A 23583-nucleotide genomic window follows, 5' to 3' on the forward strand; every position below is an offset into this window, starting at 1 on the left:
ACCCTCCTAGATAAACTGACGTTTTATAGAATTGATGGTATGGCCAACCAATGCCTCGTGCTATACCTAATCAAGAAACCCAGTTAGTTCATATAAAACTTCAGTTAGTGCAAAAAGCATATTATTCTGACTGAGGAGAAATCACTTATGGGGTTCCACAAGGCTCAACCTTACATGAACTTCTGTTTCCTACATGTAAACGAACTTCCGTCTAGTATACAAGCAGGATTAGTGCTTTTGGAGATGACACTAGTATTGTAATCCATCCAAACATGCATACGTCAAGAGAAAAAAATGGCAAATCATGTTTTTAAGAAGTATTATTGAGCTACTTTCTACAAATAGTTTGGTCTCTCAGTTTCGAAAACATTCGATATATTCAGTTTGCACATCTAGAGGTATTTCATTAACGTCATATGTAACATATGGGGATGAAATAATAAGTAGGGTGGAAATTTCAAAAATTGTTGATGTCTATATTGATATGTTTTAAATTTAAAAAGCACATTTTTGAGCCCCTAAAACAACACCGTTCACCTGGATTTGCACTTCTAATTATTGCAAATGTTGAGGAGAGAAAAATCAATTATGCTAACTTATTTTTTCATATTTTCATTCGATAATGTCATGTACGATAATTTTCAAAACGTGGCTCATCTTTAGAAAAGAAAATTTTCATTGCTCGAACACGTGCAGTAAGAACGTTATGTGGTGCTCAGCAGCCATCACGGTCTGTTTCGAAAGTTGGGCATTTTGACTGCTGCTACACAATATATTTATTCCCTCGTGAGATTTGTTGTAAATAGCCGTCTACAGTTATAAACAACCATATACATAAGAAGAAAAAATAATATTCAGTATTCCACATTATGGATGCTTCTGGAACAAAAAGATGTGCGCAATGCTGGCACCAAAATTTTTGATGTCTTACCTACTGATACAATCTGTCTCACGGCAACATAAATTTGAAAATCAACTGAAAAAAAGTTGCTCCTTGACAATTCTCCTATTCCGTTGAAGAATTTCTTTTATTATACGTAAAATGTGCTGGTGGGGTTTACTAGTTCACATTCGTATTAAAAAATACTTGTAAATGGTCAGCATGGAGCCATAATTATATATGATTAAAAAGTGACTCTTTCCACAGTATTACCGTTGATTGTACAAATTACTCATGGAACGCAAGACTGGCTACCGTCCACTTCACCCAGCGACTTAACTATACCGCACTAACAGTTAAGTGAATGAAAAATTTTATTTAACGACCCACACAACTCCTACGTCGCCAATTTTCGGCCCATTCGATGTCTGCTGACACTAAACACCACCCGAGATCCAACCATTATGCTGGGACTTCCTAGCAGCATTCTCGGCTTTCAGGAAAAAGTTATTGGTATTGTAGTCAGAGTCCTGCAACAACATTTCATTCAGCACAGTCAAAAAGAGCTCCCCCCTCTCTCCACCTGAAAAAGATGGAGATGATAACCTAGTGCAACTGGGTTGCAGATGTCATTAAGAAAACGTGCAGGAGTGACATGAACGCAAGTAGCTCAACATAGTTAACGAACTATTAAAATAATACTTTGTGCTGGATCCTGTTAAATTTTTAATGGGATAGAATTCAACAGAGAGAATCTAGTTTTCGCCATTCATAACGTTTTCCGGTAGCAATGATGAAACTATTCAGTTCGTGTTTCAGTGGTTTTCTTCTTGCTACTAACATTTCAGTAATTTTAAATGAATCAATACCGTTCGCACCATGTCACTGTAATATGCAGGAACTCGCAGATAGCGACGTGCGATCGAGATGTTTTGCGTTCCTCTGTTGTATTCGTTCTTTCGGAACATTTCATCGCAGCCGGTCCGCGCTGCAGCCGTCACTCACTAATAGTTCCACGGGGTCAGGGTGTTATTCACGGCTGGAACATGTTCGTTTCTTCGGTAAAGCCGAGCGTTGTGTGTGCCGAGTTTCTGACGTCAGAGCGTGGAATAGCACGTTGGGGAGTCTTTCCGAAAGTGCAGAGTAATATCTAGAATGTCCGATATTCTGAACGTACGTTTGAGCGTTGACCAATGAGATGCCACATGCACGCCATCTCCCTTCGTTGCAGAGTTGTGAGGCGACATTTGGCTTTCAGTTGAAGCTCGTATGTGTATATGCCGTTTCTGATCACCAGAAGTCCAAGGAGTTCTCGAAAACAGTCGTTAATTGTATGATTCGTTGTAATGAAATGACGAGAAAGTCGTACTCATAGTAAAAGAACTACAGTAACTTGCGTATTATGAGAGTATGCCGTTTGAGGGCAACGGCATGTTCACGATCCATTAAAAACGCATTGTTGTTGGTACAATTTGCTATAGTTAAAATTCAGTTAGTAATATAGCCACGATTGAAGCTTTCAGGAGATAGTAACAAAGTAGGTGTGAGGACTCAAAATGAATGGTCAGTTTAGCGCAATGAGTAGCAATCACGGACTCTTAATTATATAACTTTGTGTGTTTGTGGTTCGCGTCCCTCTGCATACAATTTTTTTTCTAACCTTCGCGTTTTGAATAGGTTCTGATGCTTGTGTAAGTATAAGTGCAATCCTTTTGAGGAGTGAGTGTGTTCCACTGGCTTAATCTACCTGCACTAAGATATTTTGCCCTTTTTTGTCTTTTTAAGTTTTGTAATTCAAATGTTGTAGAGATTCTGCTACTAAATAGGGACAGTGATCAAGTACGAATGACCTTACGGTTTTACAAAAAAGTGAGAATGGTGAAGTAATTTTTGTCTTATGTGCAGAATATTGTAAATTTGTATCGCACTATTTGTAATGGAACTTTTATAAGCCGGTGTCCTTATTGACTGCACATGGTACTTTCCTTTTTTCATATCAAATTTTCACGGATATCGAAGTTTTATGAATACCACAGATAGAACTGCCTGACTAGCATATGGACAAGGGAGAAAATTACATTTTAATAGAGCTAATATAGGAGTTTTACGCCCATCCATTTAGTAAACTTTCCGATTTACGGAGCCACATATAGCCGACATTACCGATGGAGCGCGTTGCAATCGCGTATACCACGTTGGGGACCACGTACCGTATGCGCAAGTCACATCGTTTCTGAGCGTTCAGCAGCGCGTTGAAGCCCGCACACTCAACGTTGACGTTCGACAGCCACTGTCAACAGTGGCGAGCTGCCGGGTGCGGAGTCGTACTGCGGAGGCCGTGGCGCGCCTACAGTTTGTAACGCCATAACTCTAATACCGTACTGATTTATTTTGCTTTTGTTTTATTTAATGTTACATCGTTGAGCTTCTGTAAATATGTTTGATTGAATAGATGTCACAAAATTGTATACTCTTTTCTGTGTTTAAAACTTCGATGTCATGATTTGATTCTATGCAATGTAGTGTATCTGTCATTTGAATTCTTTGTCTCACTTGGAGGGAACAAAACTTACTGTATATAATTGTAATTTTGTGTGAATAATTTTTTGTAGAAATGTCAATATGTGCAAATGTTCTGTTTTATTTATTGTATTTGTTTGCTGTTATGTAAACTGCTGATCCTCTCTTAGGGTTCTTAGTTAGTTTTTATGTAAAAGGTGTTGTGGTTCCCCTCGGGGCGGAACTGTGTAGCGCACGCAAATTGTGGTTGGCCTAGGTAGAAAAGGTGGAACAAGAGTCAGTCGGGGGCGAGCCACCAGTTGGGGACGAGCTACCAAATCGTGCACTGCCATGTAAATGTTGCATATTGTGCTGGTCCCGAGAGAGGAATTTTCTGCTCCTTTCCAATGCCTCGGATGGATGGATAAATAGCTGGAACTATTCTGGAATTTGTATCTATCATCGCCACCAAGAAATGACAAGAGTCCAGCAATTCTACCTGCAATTCCACCTACCGACATGCAATCGCCACCACATTGCGCAAGCACTGTAATGGAGCACTATAGCAATGTATAGTGAAGGATCAGCTAAATGGATGTGTTAGTGTGCTCAAATATAAGGTAATTTATAACTGAGTCTATGTACCTACCCTGATTTTTCTCCTTATCATAACACCTCTCAGGTTCCTCTCCGTTTGAACTAAAGTGGTTTCCGAGTGTCCCTACTGAAAGAACATTAAAGACCAGTGTTTTGCTAATTGATGCTTCTTGAACATAGTAAAAAGAAAGTTAAAGTGGCAAGAAAGTGAACTAAAGTAATTGATGCTTGCAGAAAATAATTTTCCTAATAAAACAGCTTATTAATGTGTTGTTGCCAACTTCAAATTAAAAGTTCTGAACACTGACGCTTATAAAGTTTTCCTTAGTAAACGATCACATTACTGCCTGTTGTAAATCGCAGAAGGTGATTCAGTATCTACATATATGTTAATTTTGTGTCTCAATGTAGTAAAAGTGGAAAACTGCAGTGTGGAACGTTATATACTCAAGTTTGCTAAGTGTTTGTCTCTCCTGTGTATTAGAAGTGCTTACTAATAATATAACGATATCCGCAGTTTGTCTATTGGGTTAATGCTCGGTAACAAGTAACGGAAAGACCACTAATTAAGGAAACCTTAATTTCTTTAGTCAAATGATAGTGAGGAGCAACCTGTAAGTGGATTCAAATTAACTTTCATTTTAAATAGTAACGTATTTAACTGAGAGAGACTTAACCTATATCCAGTTAATGATTCTGCAGTTAATAGTAATAATAACGTTATAAAGACCATTCAGTTTGTGTAAGCCCTGGAAGTAATAGTGTGTTTCGGTATCTGTTATAATTTTGCAAATAGTTTGTGCTGCTTTAACTGTTAGTTTCAATCTTACCGTACACACATGTATGTGTCAAGAGTTCACTGCACTCGCGTGTGACAAAATATAGGTTGTGTTTATCCATTCAAGTTACTAATAACTATTTTCTTGAACGAGAATGTTAATCATTCTCTTGCCTAGTTAGGCTGGCGACCGTTTTCTTTACCTGTTAAACAGTGCAGATAGGCAAAATTTTGTTTGTTACTCTTCAAATATTTCCGTAATTCTGACTTTCACTTCCGATAAGCCACCTCCGTTAGGTACAACACGGTCAACACAACAAAATTCCTCTCAGAGGGTAACACTGCTCTGTTGCGTTGTACTATAATTGCTTTAATAAAATAGTTTTATCACACAACCTGCTTCCAGCTTTAAGGTTATGGTACAGCGGTAGCAGACGGTAGTGTTATAAGTTCAGAGTGTGTTGTTCGTTCTTGACTCCAACTACTGTACTCAAGTATCTTGCAAAAGTGAAGTATAGAAATATTACATTCAGTTTTGTGTGTAGTTACTTTGCTTACCAACAATCAGTCAAAAGGTAGAAATCTGTTTCTGTAGCGTCTTCGGGCAGCATATCCGTGCAAGGTTTGTGGTCCTCAATTTGTTCAAGATACTCTCTACAGCCCCTCGAATTTTGTTGATTATGTTTTGCACTCGCTGTACATGTAACGGTGCTGCTGTGCTTTGGCTGTTAAACTAATATCACAGTGTTGGACTATGAGGCCAAATTGAGGCGCAACTGTGCTTTACCGATGGTGAGAAATGGAATTATCCTGCTTCGCACATATTTATTTCATAATCTTTTACGGGAAATTTTTAGGCAGTTCTCTCATGAAAACCTATGACTTCTTTGCAAAAATGTGTAATATAGGAGTAACATGGTACGTGCACACAGAAATTTAGAAACAACTTTTAATTACTCATATTGAAAGCCATATTACCATGTATTTACTCCCTAAACAGTTCGATAAATAGTAGCTACTGTAAACACGGCACTTTGGGTTAGTTATGACTTCACTTCTTAAACTTTCTGGGCGCAACATGCAGTCGAGAACACAACGTTGATAATCGTGGAACAACGCACCAAGTCAGTCAGACTTTTCAAATAAATTATTTTAAGAGCAAATTGTGGACTTTCTGGTCGCAGAGGCGTGATGTTACATAGAAATATCTGTAAATTGATGGTATCACAATGTATTTTTATGGTTGAATATCTGTATTATTGAACTAGTGTAATGGTGTAATGTATACGTGCTGCTAGAACGGAGATGTTAATGGCCAGCTCTCGGCAACCCGAATGTTGTCTGAATCTGCGGCTTTAGGCATCAACCATCCCATTTCGCATAATACTGAGTTAAGAACGGGGCACCCAACCAACTATTGAACATGGGTAAATGAGAACAACGCTGAGCTGTTAATCTCGATAAATGATTACATCAGTGTGTATACTGCAGAGCTGCCCAGACGATCGTTAGGATGAACCTCTTCTTTATGGATACTGCTGCAAATAGCGTACGCTACAGACGACGTTAGTGGAATCTGCGATGGAGTCCAGGACGCTGAAATGTAACGCTTTGCGAGTCTTGGGCCGAAATAGGGAAGTACAACAGCAAGGGTTAAAAATACCATTGCATGGATGATATAGGGAGCATTTTATTATCTGTGGAGTCTATTAAACTTGGTGCGTATACAATCCACGTACCGTATTATTTTAGTTAACCCGCTCGGAGTTAAACGGCAGTAGGCAGGAGCTGGAAAGCCGTGCCTACTGCGTTGTGTAAGGTACCCCGACCGACGTGGCGCAGTGTTCACGACGCTGAGTTGACGTTTGGGGTTTGCACGGTTCAAATCCCCGTTCGTTCATCTGAATATAGGTTTTCCGTTTGTTTTCCTGTCTCTAATGCTGGAGTTATGCCTCCTGCCTTCCGTTTTATTCCCGCGTAACATACCAGTCACCAATGCCTCACGAGCGATAGAAGATCTCGTGAGTGTTTTCTGCAAGTGATACCACTCAAAAGTGTTGCTTGATTAATAGCTGGAGCGTTTCATCAGTGGCGACATAGAAGCTTGGCTTAATGGAAGATGTCCTTGTTTTACTGTATTCTACAGCTCGTAGAAGGACCAGCACTGCCATTGTTCGTAATGAGACTCCTCAAATACTTTTTTCGTCGTGTGTGTGTGTGTGTGTGTGTGTGTGTGTGTGTGTGTGTGTGTGTGTGTGTCAGTCACTGGTCCCCGCCTCGTTCTCTCTTTATGTATTGTGTGCAGGCATTATCAGACAGTTTGCCTGACCGCCGAATTCCCGTTATTTAGTGCTCTGCCCCGCCTATTGATTATGTGAGCTGAATGCGTTGATATGAACAGATACGGTTTGATTGATGGGCTGACTAACACAGTTCGTGCAATGCGAGGTTGCCGTGAAGTGAGCGCTATGGTTTGCCGCATAAACTGAAGGCGGCAGCAATCCTAACGTTGAACTGATCATCACAGTGCTTAAGGCATGGACGTGCTGGATGTATTGATTGTATGCTGTTCTCTCGTATCTACCCGATGAATTCTCCACTCGATCATTCATTGGGGCTACTGTGTTTTAAAATAATGTGCGAAACAAGACAAATTCGGAGGTGTCTAGTGTCCACGGAGAGTCCTTCGGACTACTTATCTTCTTCATGTTCATCTTAGACATGCCCTGTAGGGCTCAGATCCGGAGATCTCGAGTGCCGGGCCATGAAAGACTGCGAGTGTTGCTCATGGAAAGGTACTGCACAAGTGGCTCTGTACTTCATCTCTGTATCTGCGTCAAGCGTCCCCTCCAGCTACCGACCAAGTCTGACCATGTCTCACCGCACCAGGACACGACCACCACCGCACTGACCACTTTCTACAATGTTATACATGTACAAGGTGGTCGGGGTATAGGTACAGACATAGTGATAATTTCTATCTTAATATGTACCCACTGCAGTGCATAAGTTTTTTCTCTGTGACAGTCTTCTCGCTTACAGTCACATAGTTCATTACAGAAGAGCTCTTCGTGCTGTATCAGGCCACGCAGTACATCTGGCGACACAGGCATTTCAATTGCATCTCTGCTCAGAATCTCTCACTGCCCTTAAAAGCCTTTGTGTGCTGTACGCTGTCCAGCTCTTAGTGCAGTGGGTCGAGGAAAGCTGTCACTTGCCGGCCGCGGTGGTCTAGCGGTTCTAGGCGCGCAGTCAGGAACCAGCGACTGCTACGGTCGCAGGTTCGAATCCTGCCTCGGGCATGGATGTGTGATGTCCTTAGGTTAGTTAGGTTAGTTAGGTTTAAGTAGTTCTAGGTTCTTGGGGACTGATGACCAGAGTAGTTAAGTCCCATACTGCTCAGAGCCATTTGAACCAAAGCTGTCACTTGCTCACTGTTGATGGAGCCACTGTGATCTTTATGCGGGTTCCTGGTCTCGTCGGTGTGGCAGAAAAGGAGGCCGCTGACTCTGCTGCCAAGGTTACAGATCATTTTAACTGCGTTGCGTATTCGGCACTGTGTTTTTAGCCATCGCCATTTACTAAGTGGTGCTCAACTTTTGACGGTCCACCATTTCCTGACGGAATGTCCCTTTTTTTTCTAACTGGTAACGTTCTCGTTTGTGTTTGCCATTTGAGTTAGCGGCCATTTTACCGAACGACGTGCGGGCTGTCAACCACGTTTTACTTTTTATCCGTCGTAGCAATATGTCCAAGGCCATTTAATTTTTAGTTCTGGACCTCCGTTTCTCTATGGCGTATTTTATAGACATTTTTCCACGTTTCTGTTTTTAGCTGTCTTACGTCGTTTGGGATTGATGTGTAGTCGTTTTTAACTCCTCCCTTTTTCTTCGTGTTCTATAGTTTTGACATGGGCGCATATGACCCTAGTTGTTTTTGCGCCCTAAAACAAAACAAAACATAGTTTTTTACTTGATGTTTCCTGCGCAGCTGTAATTGCGCCGTGGACTACTGCTGCCGGTATAGACCACCCGCTTTGCGTCCACTCTTTAAAACATGATCTGCTGTCAGGAGGGAAAACACATCATCACTTAGTTATGCCACGCGTACGTAGAGGTACTCCAACCAACCTAAAAACATACTACCCGAAATAGCTGTAGTTATTAGTCTGCAAAGGAAGTAATCTTGATGTAATGTTGCTCAGTACACTGTCCTCGGTCATGATCAGAAATATCTACACTTATACCTCTAACACCGTGTATATCTAACCTCTGCGGGTCTGAGAAGAGGGTAATTTACTATCGTACCATATATTAAGATTTGTTTCCGTTGGATTCAGTGGTGGAACGTGTGGCGAATGAGCGCTTGTACACATTTGTTAGACACAAAAAAAACCACGTACATTGGCTGCGGGCTAGCAGTGATTGTAATCAGTGAGGGAAGTCGGAAATTTCTGCCGAACAGGATTCGAACGCAGGTCTCCTGCTTACAGGGCAGATGCTCTAACCATTGAGCCATGTGGACACACAGTGGTCATTGCAGCTGCATGGACTATCCTAGCACACCTCCCATCGCACCTAAATTCTCAGCTTATCCACACACTACTGACGTAAAGCCCCTTGCCCATTATCCTCATTGCTCGCAACATTTCCCCGATTACCGTTAGTTCGAGCCTGGTGTGCAGCTGCACTGAGGGAATTATTGGCCGTCTCTGCCTTAATTATATATTGTATGTATATGGTGTCTCTTCTTTCGGACGTTTGTTAGTGATATTATTTTCCCGATTTTCTCTGCGCGTAGGTGCGTGGAGGCTGAAGAATATTAGTAGTGTCTGACCTAAAGGCGATTCTTGAAGTCCTGTAAGCAGATTTTCGTGAGATGACCGGCGTCCTTTACGAGCGTTGGCCAGTTCAGGTGTTGCATCAGTCTGTCGCCAACGTAACGGGCTAGTTGCCGTTTGGTCCACCTTCTTTACATACGCTCGGTGCTCCCTCTTGGTTCCACTTGATATGAATCCCATACACTTCCGGGGGATTGAAGTTTGGGCCATGGAAGTGGTCTGTATGATACATCTTTTGTTGACAAATAGCAGTTTCCCAGTATCGCATCAGTCAATCGTTTTAGTCCTGTGTACCAACTTGTTCTGTCGTACTTTTGTTATAACCAAGAGGAGTTTTGCACCCTCAACTATTTATAGTAAGCTGAAGGGAAACTCTGTTAGAGGAGAACGAAGAGAACACTGAAGCACTGGAACACTGATTTTGATTAGTGACAGGAACACACACATTTGTTGACGAATACTCAATTTTGTATAGATCGTCTCAGGCATCAGATCCTGAAGTTGAACTACTATTCCAGAGGCTAAGTCTTGATATTAAGCCGTTCTTGTCCCACTAGAATGTTCACTGAAGACGGACTGGCGTGGACTCGCTAGATGCCGACGATGCGGCGCGAAGTACACAAGTAGAAGGCGATCTTCTCGCTGAACGACTTGGAACTGCCCGCTCTGCCGTGACACCGGCGCATATCTCTTCCCTGGCGGCAACCGCTGGGACTTTGCGGAAACCGCTGGGCTATACGCCGTCTCTGGGGTGAGTTGTCGACCTGTCGATGTCTGTGATGCTGCCTGCTGCCGGGTGGTGCGTGCCGTGCCTATGTCACACCACACAACTGACACGTTCTCTCCAGATAAATAAATCCTAATGGCGGACTACATTACTCATAACGAACCCGTCAGGATAGCCGAGAGCGCTAACGCGCTACTTCCTGGACTCGAGTAGGCGCGCCGGCCCCGGATCGTATCCGCCAGACGGATTAACGACGAGTGCCGGTGTGGTGGCCAACCTGGATGTGGTTTTTAGGCGGTTTTCCACATGCCGCTAGGTGAATACCGGGCTGGACCCCACGTTCCGCCTCAGTTTACTCGACTCGTCGACATCTGAACACGTTCACACTACTCCATGAATTAAACTAGACGCAGTCAGTACACTAATTCCGTCCCGGGTGGTATGGGGTGGCGGCAGGAAGGGTATCCGGCCACCCCTTCATCCTAACCTTGCCAAATCCGTTCCTAACAATGCCGACCCTGTGTCAGTGCGGGACATGGCACCAGTGAAAGAAAGAACGACAACACTACTCACAACGATAATACAAAGCGGAATTAGACATTGGGGGTCTAAAGCATTGACTTTCGTCATCACTGAAGTATGTGTTTGTTGATAACATGGAGTATCTTCACCATTTTTATACAGATTGTGCAACACTTGTTTGTGAGCCAACTGTGACTGTATTTTACAGTCATTACTCAACTATTCGCTTCCACTTTTCCCTGCTATGCCTAACATTGCGGCGCTAATGCCAACGATGGATTTCATCAGGTAATTTTAGCCGTTATTTGTGACTGAGCGTACTAGTAGAGCGGCTATTCAGAAAGTGGGAGAAGCGGGCTAGCAGCAGACTGAGAGCTGTGACCTGGTCATCTGTTTGTTTGCTCGCTTGCAGCCAGACCTCATAAAGCAGCCCCGCTCTGCTCTGCAGGGCGTGTGACTCAGTCTGTCTGCCGGGCGCTCGCGACACAAGTTTCGCGCAAATGTTTGTGGCGCAAGTGGCAATGCTGCTACCTCGTGCAGTCGCCGTCTCCACATCTCTGTGGCTGCAGCAGTTTGTAGGCAAACCCTTACGGATATTAAACGTGCTATTTCTAGTGTAGTTTCCATGCTCATCATTGTGGAAGGCAGCGTCAGTTTTCGGTGGCCGCGGGAAGAGGCTGTGTTCAGTCTGGAGATGATAGGTCGGTCTTTATCTAATCATCCTAAGTGGACATACTTGGCTGATTTCAGACGTGAGTAATTTCCCCATGATTGCTGGTATTTTCCACATCGAATGGAAATAAATTTCAAAAGGTCATGGCAGGAAGCAGTGCTTTCTAGAGCCGCTGGTTGTGTGAACGGGAACAGGCCAGTCATATAAAATGTTATCTGGTTTCCAACCGCGTCAATTGTTTAAAACTACACGAGCTTTCGGCCAAGCACTCCTTGGCCATTATAAAGTGTTATGACTGCCAGTGGGCTGTTGGTGTGCCCTTATATATGGTAGCTGCCGGCTGTGATGTCACTGGTGCCCGTGACATTGCCATATATGGGCATGTTTTGAGTCGGCGTTCGATGTGCCCTCTTCAACCGCGTGATCCCTGGATCCCACGCAGCGCTGAGCTGCAAGCCACCGTCTCTATTCAGGGTGTTTGTGGTAATTTTTATTTCAATAGCTTTCTTTATTAAACTGTCCCAGAAGCCGTTAGTGCAAGCCACGACAGAGGATTCGCCAAATTTTAAGTGGTGACCGTTTTCTAACGCATGCTCAGCTAATGCAGATTTCTCTGGATAGCATAGGCGATAATACCTCTCATGTTCTTTCCTGCGTTGTTCCACAGTGCACACTGTTTATCCGATGTACTTCTGGCCACACTCACAAGGTATTTCGTAGACTCCAAGGGTTCTGAGACCTACAGCGTCTTTAACTGGTCTCAGTAATTGGCGGATTTTCGTTGGAGGCCTGAAGATTGATTTGATATTGTGTCTTTTCAACAGGAGGCTTATCTTGCCCGACACAGAGCCACAGAATGGCAGCAAAGCAAGTTTCTTTTCCTGCTCTTCGTCGGTGGTCTTATTCTGATATTTCCTAGAAATCACTTCTTTCACATGATGGGTGCTGTAGCCGTTATTCCTGAAAACCTTGCATTGGTGCCTCAGTTCGTGGGGCAGGAAAAGACACAAGATCAAATCAATCTTCAGGCCTCCAACGAAAATCCGCCAATTACTGAGACCAGTTAAAGACGTTGTAGGTCTCAGAACAGAAGAAAATTCTTAGACATTCAGTGTTACTAAAATAACGAATAGTTTTTTGCTTCCTATTTCGCCAAATAGAACTTTTTAATTCAGCCATATTCATTAATAAGATGCGTTTCATATGGTCCAGTCAGATGTCAGTCTTGCTATTCAAAGTTTGTTAGCGATTTCAGAGTTCACTCAAGTCTTAACACATCCGTGTGACTGTCCATTCAGTCGATATTGGAATTAAGCGAGCAAGCTTAAGTGCGCACACATTGAAGTTAAAGTGTGCAAGCCAATTTTACGTTCATATGGATAAACAAGAGTTTACCGGCCGGTATTTTGATGTCGAGATACAGACGGCCGCCTGCGAACCTGACGTTGTTGGGACGTATGTAAGTTAACATGTCAGTGTAAAAAGCTATGTTAATGTCGACAAACGTGCTCCTGTCTTGCAAAGATTGTCCTTGCTATCACATGACATAACTTGGTGCATTTTGTGAACATTGTCGTAGCAGTAGGCTCTGCTACTATAGCTCTTCTGAGACGACTTGCTACTGAGGGCTGTCGAAGGCAAACGAAATTCCATGCCAGCGGACTCCATGGAACGAACGTTGAAGCCATCGCAAAGCCTTCAGAAATTTCCTCTTTGCTCTTCATTCCGCACTCGAATTAGTAAAAAGCGTCACGTCTTCTGACTTCACAGGATGATGCTGCCTGCTCATTTCTCCGTTTTTATACATTTTCGAAAAGAAGTATTTCCTTGCAGATTGCTTTGCTTGTAGGAAGTGTTGGAAGCAGACAGTGAGTAATGTGACTGTATTTATAGTATCTCCGACACAGCGGCAGTATGGGTACAGTGCGAAAATGCCAACTCCGCCTACATTCGATGAGAGCCAGCGCATACCAGCCCGTGCCGTCGCCCCCCCCCCTCTCTCTCTCTCTCTCTCTCTCTCTCTCTCTCTCTCTCTCTCTCTCTCTCCCTCTCCCTCTCTCTCTCTCTCTCTCTGTGTGTGTGTGTGTGTGTGTGTATCATCATGTGACGTCAAACGAGAAAGCGTTTTCTGCGGGATTAAACCACTATTTTCGTTGAAATGTAGAAAATGGCTCTGAGCACTACGGGACTTAACATCCGAGGTCATCATTCCCCTAGAACTTAGAACTACTTAAACCTAACTAACCTAAGGACATCACACACATCCACGCTCGAGGCAGGATTCGAACCTGCGACCGTAGCGGTCGCGCGGTTCCAGACTGAAGCGCCTAGAACCGCTCGGCCACACCGGCCGGCGCTGAAATGTAGGTGTCAAATTAGCTTGAGAAAGAGAAAAAATGTCGGGCTTGCCGAATGTAGCAGACCTAGTAGTGCTGACCCGGTACAGTGATTCGATCTGGGTCTGGCTCGCCACCCTAGCGCGCTGTGCGCTGAAATGCTTGGCGACCTTCTGGTGGTTATCCTATGCTTATATTTGAGGAACGTTCACTAATTTAATTGGACGCATTATATTACCAATGCATCTTTATCGGACGTCTTTCCAGTTTCGTAGCAGAGAGGCGCCAAATTTATTTGGGTTCGAATTGTTTTCTCATGAAATAAGATCGTTGATTGTTGGGTGACTTGTTAGGGAAACGAAATAGCTACCATAGATAAGCTTGTAAGCGAGCCTTCCTGCACGGGTGCTGTGTGGAATGACTAATCTAAGAGCTCACTTATCGCTGCGTGTTATCCTCTCCTCCCGTGTTTTCGTTTTCTCTCTCATTCCGCCATTAGTTGTACAGATTAATGTTGTTCCGCGCCAAAACTCGTACGTCTGCTACTGCGTAGTGCTGTTGAAACCGAATTTGGCCGCTTTGGTATTCCGGCGCGAACACAAGGCAGTCCGGTCACGTTCCTGTGTTGTGGCGCTTTTCTGCGGAAGTTCGCAGTATTTCAGAGCCGTCTTATCGCAGAGGGCGTTTGTCAAGGCGGCCTCGCAGCTCGCCGCCGGCTCCACCCCTGAAGACTTCAGGCCGCTCCGAAACACTCGCTTTGTTGTAAAGCATCTTATAGGGGAACCCCGGGCGAAGGTGCTGAAAATAAACAATTGGAGCAGCAGAATTACAAACAGCTGCCGGGTAGCCTGACGTGACATCGGGAAGCTCCTGCTAGCCACATTCATCCGTGATGGCATGACCGCTGCGCAGGGAAAGTGCTGAAAGCTTGATTCAAGGAAAGCGTGTGTCGCCAGATAGCTAAAGATTGTGGCCACTTAAACTGTTCGAGAGAGCGAGGGTGGGAGGGGGGAGGGCGGAGATGAGACCAGGCGCAGGGACAGCATTCTGATGTCCGCAGAACGATTTTCAAACCATTCTGACACCGTTTCAGTGATGGAAGTGGCGCATTGTGTTGGTAAAAATACAAGTTAGATCTCGTGTTCTTTTGTCATGGTTGATTACTTGTGAAGGTGAATGGTGTACTTCCGGAAGCTCAACCCAGTTATTGGATCCTCTTTTACGAGCAGTAGTTAGAGGACTGACCCAGTCGTCTTCTTCAGGGGCCGTTTTGCGTACTCGCTGCCTGAACCGCAACCAACTTTCAAGTGATTCTGATGCCGGATGCTACTAAATCAATGAAGCAAAACGCAGAGTGCTGTCTCGAATATAATCATAACATTAAACACTATGGGACCAGTATTGTGGTACAAACGCCCAAGTTTCTGGGACATCGTAGGAGTCTATCAAAACAAGGTTTCAATTTAACGAGATTTTCTGTCCGGAATTCAGTTTGTTCAGATCTCTCGAACCATCTCGTACAGCGATGCTGGAAGACAGTAAGAGAATGTGCGTTTCATGGAGTAACACTGCGGGCTCTGAATAACAAATGAGTATCAAAGGAAGTAGTGGGCGCTGGGTATCGACACGGCTACAAAGTAGCGACTCGACACCAAAAATGCTTCACACCACCGGCTGCGAACGGGGAACACTGCAGATGTGCCGAGCGAATCATCGACGTCGCTCTGTGTACTAGGCTACGGTGGTTTTGTCTGGGACCAGAAACCCCTCCCAGGAACTCCGAATTGGGACTCCCTCAGGCCTCTCTGGTAATTGGCTGAAAAGTCACTGATTCTCGTTGCTTGAACAGCCCGCCTTACCTAGAGAAAGAAAAGTATGAGGTTCATTCAAATGTCGGGGAAATTTCTCCGCCTAGGGACTGGTTGTTGTGCTCTCCTCCCCCTCCTCCTCCTCCTCCTCATCATCATCATCATCATCATGCTTCTCCTTTCATTCTCATCGACTGCAGGTCGCCGAAGTGGCGTCAAATTGAAAGACCTGCACACGGCGAACGGTCTGCCCGACGGGGGGCCCTAGCCATACGAATAAATACGTAAATTAATATGAAACCTGGTCAGTGCGTCTACCTTTGCCTTACGCGTAAGGTGGCACCACGTAACTGTGGTATGGTGGCGCCATCTGTTGGTAGAGAGACTGACGCGTGCGCACAGTTTGATGTTGTATAGCACCAGTTTGGTTTCACGCCGAGGAGAAAGTGGTCACACAACTTATCATCGTCCACTACCGAACATGCAGGCGAGTAAGCAGAAACAACGGGTAACGATTCGATTTTTGGCGGCGGTGGGAGTTGGAGGCCGTGAAAGGTATCGACGGGTGAAGGCTGCGTACGGTGAAAATGATTCAAATGGCTCTGAGCACTATGGGACTCAACTGCTGTGGTCATTAGTCCCCTAGAACTTAGAACTACTTAAACCTAACTAACCTAAGGACATCACACACATCCATGCCCGAGGCAGGATTCGAACCTGCGACCGTAGCATGTGTACGGTAAGTACAGTGTGAGTCGTTGAAGTGTTGTGGAATGGCGCAAACGATTCCTTGAGGTGTGAACGTCATTGGGAGACGATGCTCGGCGTGGACAGGCTCATCGTGTCATCACACCGAAAGTGGTTCAAGAAATGAATGCTGTAGCCTTGGACAACCGCGGATTCACCGTGGACGAGATCCATCGATTACTGGGTATTAGCGTGGCCATCGGCTACACCATAATGCACTTGAACTTTCTCAAAATTGTGCGCATTGGGTTCTCACCAACTGACCGCCGAACAGCCGCAATACTCGAATGGCGCTGTCTTCGATTCGTCTGCAACGTTATCATGAGGAGGAATACGGTTTTCTGTCGCGTATTGTCACAGGCGACGAAACATGGTGTCACCATTTTGAACCGGAAAACAAGCGTCACCAGCAAGCAGAGGAAACATGCGACTTCACCACCTCCAAAGAAATCAAAGGCCTTACACACCAATTCGGGTAAGATCGTGATGTCGTTATTTTTTTACCCCAAGGGCCGGCCGGAGTGGCCGAGCGATTCGAGCTTCAGTCTGGAACCGCGCGACCGCTGCGTTCGCAGGTTCGAACCTTGCCTCGAGCATGGATGTCTGTGATGTCCTTAGGTTGGTTAGCTTTAAGTAGTTCTAAGTTCTAGGGGACTGATGACCTCAGATGTTAAGTCCCATAGTGCTCAGAGCCATTCGAATCCATTTGACCACAAGGGCCCACTGCTTGTCAAGTTCATGGAAAGGGGAACTACCATCAACGCCCAGCGTTATCAAGCCTCTTTACAGAACATTAGACGAGCCATCAAGTCGAAACGGCGAGGCATATTGTCCAATTGCGTTATCCTCTTGCATGATAATGCCCGCCCACACACGGCCAATACGGTGAAGACGACATTGCAGCAGTTTCCGTGGGAAATGCTGGAACATCCACCGTACAGTCCCGACCTTTCACCGTGCGACTTTCATGTGTTTGGACCTCTAAAGCAAGCTATTCGCGAACATCGATTCACAACGGCTGACGAAGTGTGTGACTGGGTCCAGGCCTGGGTCCGACAGCAGCGTGCTAGCGTCTTCAAGGGTGGCACTGACCGGCTAGTGACACAATGGGATAAACGTGCCAACAGTTTTGGCGACTATTTTTGAGTATGTTTACTGTGTATTGTTACGTTTTTGAGTTAATAAACTCATAACCTTTACTTTACACTAGTGACCGGGTTTCATTTGAATGAGTTTGGTTGCAGTCCAGATAAGAATACGCATAAGAGGCTGCAGCATCTGAAGCCGATGATTGGGTCTGTCTTCAGTGTATTGTGCGTAAAAATGGAAACAACAGTTCTGCTAAATACCCGAAATCATTAAACACAGGTGTCCAAAATTAAGGCAACAAACCATTTCCCCGTCCCGTGTCTTATTACGGTATAATCATTCAGACTGTCAACCAGATGTCCGTAAGATCGTGTTCTGCACGGAAGATGGCATTCCTGTCAACCAACAGCGATGACGTCAGGGCACCTGTCAAACGACGTAGTGTTTGCCGGGTAGTCCCACATCCACAATCTTTGGGCACTTAGTCACAGATGGTGCATTACGGCACAGAGGAGATACCTGCAAGGCTCTCTGAGGTGGAAGGCCATAGAAAGAAAGGAAGCAGGACAGACTGATATGGCCCGATGACGTAATGTGAATCGTTCTGTAGTTTCTCAGATGTGACGACAGTTTCGAGAGACCGAAACCGTATCTCGAAGACGAAGGCAAGGCCGACCACATGTGACTTGAGAACAGAAGACCTTTATTTAGCTGTAATGGCACGACAATACCAACTTAGTACTGCATGGCAACTGACGTGTGAGATCGCAGCACCCACTGGACGTGTTGTATCGAGGCAACGGTGCACAGAAGACTTCGACAGAGTGGCCTTCATTGTGGGAGACCTACTGTATGTGCACCTCTGACGCGTCTTCCAGAAGGGAACGTCTAGAGTGGAGTCGTCGACATGCTACCTAGATGCTCAAACAGTGGGCCAATTTTCTTTTCACAGATGAGTCCCAATTTAGTCTAGAGAGTGGTTCTCGATGGATTCGCTTCTGGAGTGAACGTGGAACACGATTTAGGGGCGCAAACGTTATGGAAAGAGACCGATATCGAGGAGAATTTCTAATGGTGAGGGCAGGGATTATGTTTACCATTCGAACCCCTCTTTATAAAATTGTACGCGTGAATCGGCAAGGTTTTACTTGCGTCAGGTATCGTGATGAGATCTTGAGACCACCTTCTGCGATTGTTGTGAGGTGGTGTGGACCTAGACTTCGTATTGATGTACGACAACCACCGGTCCTCCATGAGGCGGAGCGTTAGCTCCACTTCATAGAGAACAGGGTGGTTAATGTTTTCTTGGGAACGGGTGATATTGCGCGCATGACGTGGCCTGCTCGCTCTCCCGATTTAGGTTCCATATACCATGCCTAGGATGCTCTATGCAGACTGCTTGCATCACGTCAGCATCCACCAACCACTTTCCAAGACTGAGCGCTGCTCGGCAGGAAGAATGGGAGTTATTGCATCAGCATGAGACTGATGACATCATTCGTAGCATGACCCATCATTTCAGGCTCGTATTACTGCTACAAGTGATCACATCCCATACTGAGCATATTACCCGGTTGTTGGAAAGTGTGTCTAAATCCGTTAAGCTGAAAAATGGAAAGAATATTTTTATCTATCGTTATGGATGTTGCAGTTGTTCACGTTCTGTATTCTTCACATTGTTTCTACTTTACTATCACCTGTTTATACAGTTTTGTGGCAAAATAAAAGCAACCGTGCAACAAGTCCGTTTGTTGCTTTAATTTAGGATACCAGAGTATGTGCATAATCGGAAGCACAAAAAGAGGCAGCTAAGCGGGTGGCAGAGTGCGTGTGGCGCACACATTGGGTTTTCTTTTTGTGAAACCCCTCCTCCGGCCGTTGTGGCCGTGCGGTTCTGGGCGCTTCAGTCTGGAACCGCGTGACCGCTACGGTCGCAGGTTCGAATCCTGCCTCGGGCATGGATGTGTGTGATGTCCTTAGATTAGTTAGGTTTAATTAGTTCAAAGTTGTAGGCGACTGATGACCTCAGAAGTTAAGTCGCATAGTGCTCAGAGCCATTTGAATCTTTGAAACTCCTTCGTAGAGTGACTATTGAGTTACCTACCGTAATCAGAAAAGATCATCCACGCTCCTCTCTAAGGAGAGCTTAAGTCTTGGCTATCAGACAGAAAATATTGCTGAGTGTTTTAAATTGCGGGTAGTAGTGAACTGTGAGGTCATAGAAAAATGGTACAAATGGCTCTAAGCACTATGGGACTTAACATCTGAAATCATCAATCCCCTATAACTTAGAACTACTTAACTAAACTAAGGACATCAAACATATCCATGCCGGAGGCAGGATTCGAACCTGCGACCGTAGCAGTCGTGCGGTTCCGGACTGAAGCGCCTAGAACCTCTCGGCCACCGCGACCGGCAAGGTCATAAAAATAGTCTTGCTCAATAAAGGCATCAGTGCCCACATAGTAATAGGAACAGAAAGCTGGCTGGAAACTGAAAGTGAATAACGGCGAAATCCGACGTTCAAATTCTGTTATACGAGTACAAATCTAAAGGATAGTCAGAGGCAGGTGTCCGTATCTTGGCAACGTAGGGTCGCCGTTGACATAATCGACCAGCACGGGCGGCATCTGCCGGTTGCAGTCGAGTGCTGACCATTCTAAAAACTACTTTTGGTCGGCTTCTGTTCTTTATAGTTTTATTTAACTCACCTTCTGCGCCTCTTCATGAACTCTGCTATTTTAGTAGCAGTGCCGTTTATGGTTGATGATCCTTGCGTTATTTTATGATTTCACTGAAATCAACACCAAGAGATTAAACTGATAATATTTTTATTGTTGAATATAACGCGCCTCCCATTGCGAATCAGTCAGCTGCTAGATTAATTATTGTTTTTGCTTTTCTCATTCGGAAGTTCTCGGATATGTATGTAATAGTGGTGGAAGCTACTCAAACCTGCTCGCCAACAAGCTGGTGCCTGATCCTATGTTAGTGCGCGAGGTTTGCAAGGCATTTAGTATGGCAAGTTGTGATTTAGTAAACTGACGATTGTATGGTACGTTGTGTGATTTTTAGCCTATTATGGTATTTTAAACCACCGATCTTTTTAGATTATATCTCTTTGTGTGTTATTAGGCCTGAAGATGACCGCCAAGTGCCGTTGAAATACTCGTATATGGCCTTATGCAAAGGAAGCTTTGAGTACTGCTTACAGTAGAGGTGCAGTTCGGAGACGATAATTGTCTGTATTATAATAACAACGCTTCATCTCATTTTTAGCAGATCAGTGAGGCAGTGGTTTGTGGACAATAACGTTCTTTAAATGGACTGGCCTGACCTGAACAAAAAGGAACACTTGTGGGGTAAGTTAGAACGTCGAGTCCGCTCCAGGTTCCAGCATCCAACATTATTTTCTTCTCTAGTTTCGGCTCTCGAGGAAGAATGGGCCACCACTCCTCCACCAGCATTAACACCTCATTGAAAATGGGCCCAATTATGTTTAAGCCGTCATAAACACGAAGGGTGAACACGCCACATATTAAAGGTGTCGAGATAATTGTGATCGAGTAGAGTATGTGGCTTGTGTATCCATATAGCGAGGTGGTTAGTTGCCCCCTTCCCCTCCCACCTCTCTCCCTCCCTCGTCTTATCTGCTAGCTCACGGGACTCCTCCATCCCGAATTAAGTTTCCGTTATTTTCCTAAATCGCTTCAGGCAGAAGCCGGGTTGGTTCATTTGATAGATCACGCCCGATTTCCTTCCTTAATCCGAGCTCGTGCTCAATCTCTGATTACCTCGTTGTTGACGGGACATTAAACTCTAATCTTCCTTATTTTCTTTCTTCATTTGGTATTTTTTTTACATGTCTGTCTTGTATGCTTCTTGCATATCACTGTAGTACTATGCTTCTTTTACGGTTCTTAATATTATTGCTTGACATTTCCATTGTGTCTGTGTGGAGACGATGTAATAACTGGAGGTGGTGTGGCTGCTGTAGAGGCGGTATTAAACAGAAAAAAGAAAAAAGCTGATGGTCCATAAAAAGACAGGGAAACGTTTATGGCAGCAATAAATGTTTTAGGAGCGTGTCGTGCGTTGACACAACAAAGAATATATGCGTCATTTGATCAATTTTGGTAGGAAAACACCGCAGCTGTTTTCGTAAATTACGCTATTAGAAATACTGCGACCAGCCACAAGTATTGTTGAAATGATTTTATTTACTATTCCGAATTTCGGGCCTGAACTCATTGTCAGATGGTAGCGTTGACTTCTTGCAAGATTTGCATTTGTGTATTAAAATATAATTTTTTTTTGTTATATGTAGTTTACAGAAGATTTTACATTTCCGTCCTAAAATTTAACAAAGATTTTGTGCTTACGTAATTTACACTTATGGGTGCACTGTACATTGTACTTACTTCCTGAAAAGCCCATAGAGCAGTGGTTCTCAACCTTTCGTGTGTGTGTGTGTGTGTGTGTGTGTGTGTGTGTGTGTGTGTGTGTGTGTGTGTGTGTGTGTGTGTGAATGAATGAATGACGAAGGGATTCTGGGTTCATCACAAGTGCTACCCACAACTCCTACTCCGATAAGAACGCCCCTATCTATCCACAGGGAGGGCTGACACTTCTTACGAAACATACTTCCCCTGCATTACTCCTCTGCATTAAGGCACTTGTTTGTCCTGTACTATGCAACACCATTTAAAAACAACCAAGTTAAAATGTGTGCACTATACTTATTGTTCGTAAATCACTAGATTGCTGCACTCCTATTTTCTGGAACGTTTTTAAAGAAGTCTGCTAGTAAAGGAAGAGTTAAGTTTGTCCCAAGAGTTACGTTTGTCCCTATAAAGAGTATACATGCAGTGTCTGACGTAGCTGATAGAGTTGACACAGTTAGAAGACACCGCACTCGATTCAGGAGGACAGCGATTCAAATTCCCGCCCGGCCATCCAGATTTCGAACTTTGTTTCCCCAAGATTGCTTAAGCTGAATGGCGAGATGACACTGTTGAAAATGACACCGCCGATTTCCTTCTTCACCCTTGTCAAACGCAATGTTGTACTCCATCTGTAATGACCTTGTATTTGAAGGACCGTTAGTAATCTTTCTTTTCTTTCTTCCTGATGTTACGTCGACATTGTTGAAAGCGAATTCATATTTTTAATGACTGCATGGGAAATGTTTTGTGCGTCTGGTAATCATAATATTTACGCGGTTGAAGATATTTACACTATCATTATTTCTAGCGTACGGATTTATGTCTCTGAACTGCGAACTGCGTTCTGAAGGACTTGATAAACGTGTTTCATCAGTTTAAAGCGTACTTTATTTTAATGTAACACAAATGTGGGGTTAAATGCAGCGAAGAACCGGCTGTTATTTATATAGAATAGGTACTTAAAAAGTAGTACAGTGGATAGATGTTGTACACCCACACATTACTGCAGAGGTGAGTGGACGTACATCATTCCAATTAAAACATAATTTCGATTTTAAAACTCCCGAATTGAAGAAGAATTATAATTGCAGAAAAAGGCGAAGTGCTAAACTAATTTTTATATTCTCTCCGTTAACATTTATGAAATTTTTCCATGTTAGCTGAAGTGTCCAGGTCGTAGTGTTTTTAGTGAAAAATTCCTCTCTGGCCGCGAATGTCGCCAGCACTGTTACTGTAGCTGGTCCGTCCCGGATCCTACGTCAGTATCCTGTACCAGAGACGAGATCTCCAGCTGACGCCTGCATGTAATGTAGGCGCCGAGCCGTACGTCATGTGCCGGCTGAGAAAACATCTGCCTGTCTGGCGACGCGACGAAAATAGAAGGGGCGGCGACTGCGTGGAGCAGGTGCCCGTTGGCCCGCCCTGTCCGCTCTCTCACTCCCAAGCACTAATTCTACCACACTGCGTCAAAAATTCATCCCTCCAAATTAGATACTCTTCAATATAGAGCCATTCGTACCTGTCTTGGAGCCATGCGGTCGACGCCCACCAACGCCCTTTTAATAGAAGCAGGGGAGATGCCCTTGAGCATTAGGCGCCAAATGTTATCGGACAAATTCTACGTTCAAGGCATGGCCATTAT

The 23583-nt window shown here is 44.4% G+C and overlaps 1 protein-coding gene across 10 annotated transcripts in view; it reads left to right on the plus strand.

Annotated features, from left to right (window-relative positions):
• LOC126281501 (PH and SEC7 domain-containing protein) overlaps nucleotides 1–23583 on the plus strand; it is an 814448-nt gene that overhangs the window by 226135 nt on the left and 564730 nt on the right. The gene's annotated exons all lie outside the window — the stretch shown is intronic.

This window comes from Schistocerca gregaria, chromosome 1 (genome assembly GCF_023897955.1).
Source record: "Schistocerca gregaria isolate iqSchGreg1 chromosome 1, iqSchGreg1.2, whole genome shotgun sequence".
NCBI classification, from domain to species: Eukaryota; Metazoa; Arthropoda; class Insecta; order Orthoptera; family Acrididae; genus Schistocerca; species Schistocerca gregaria.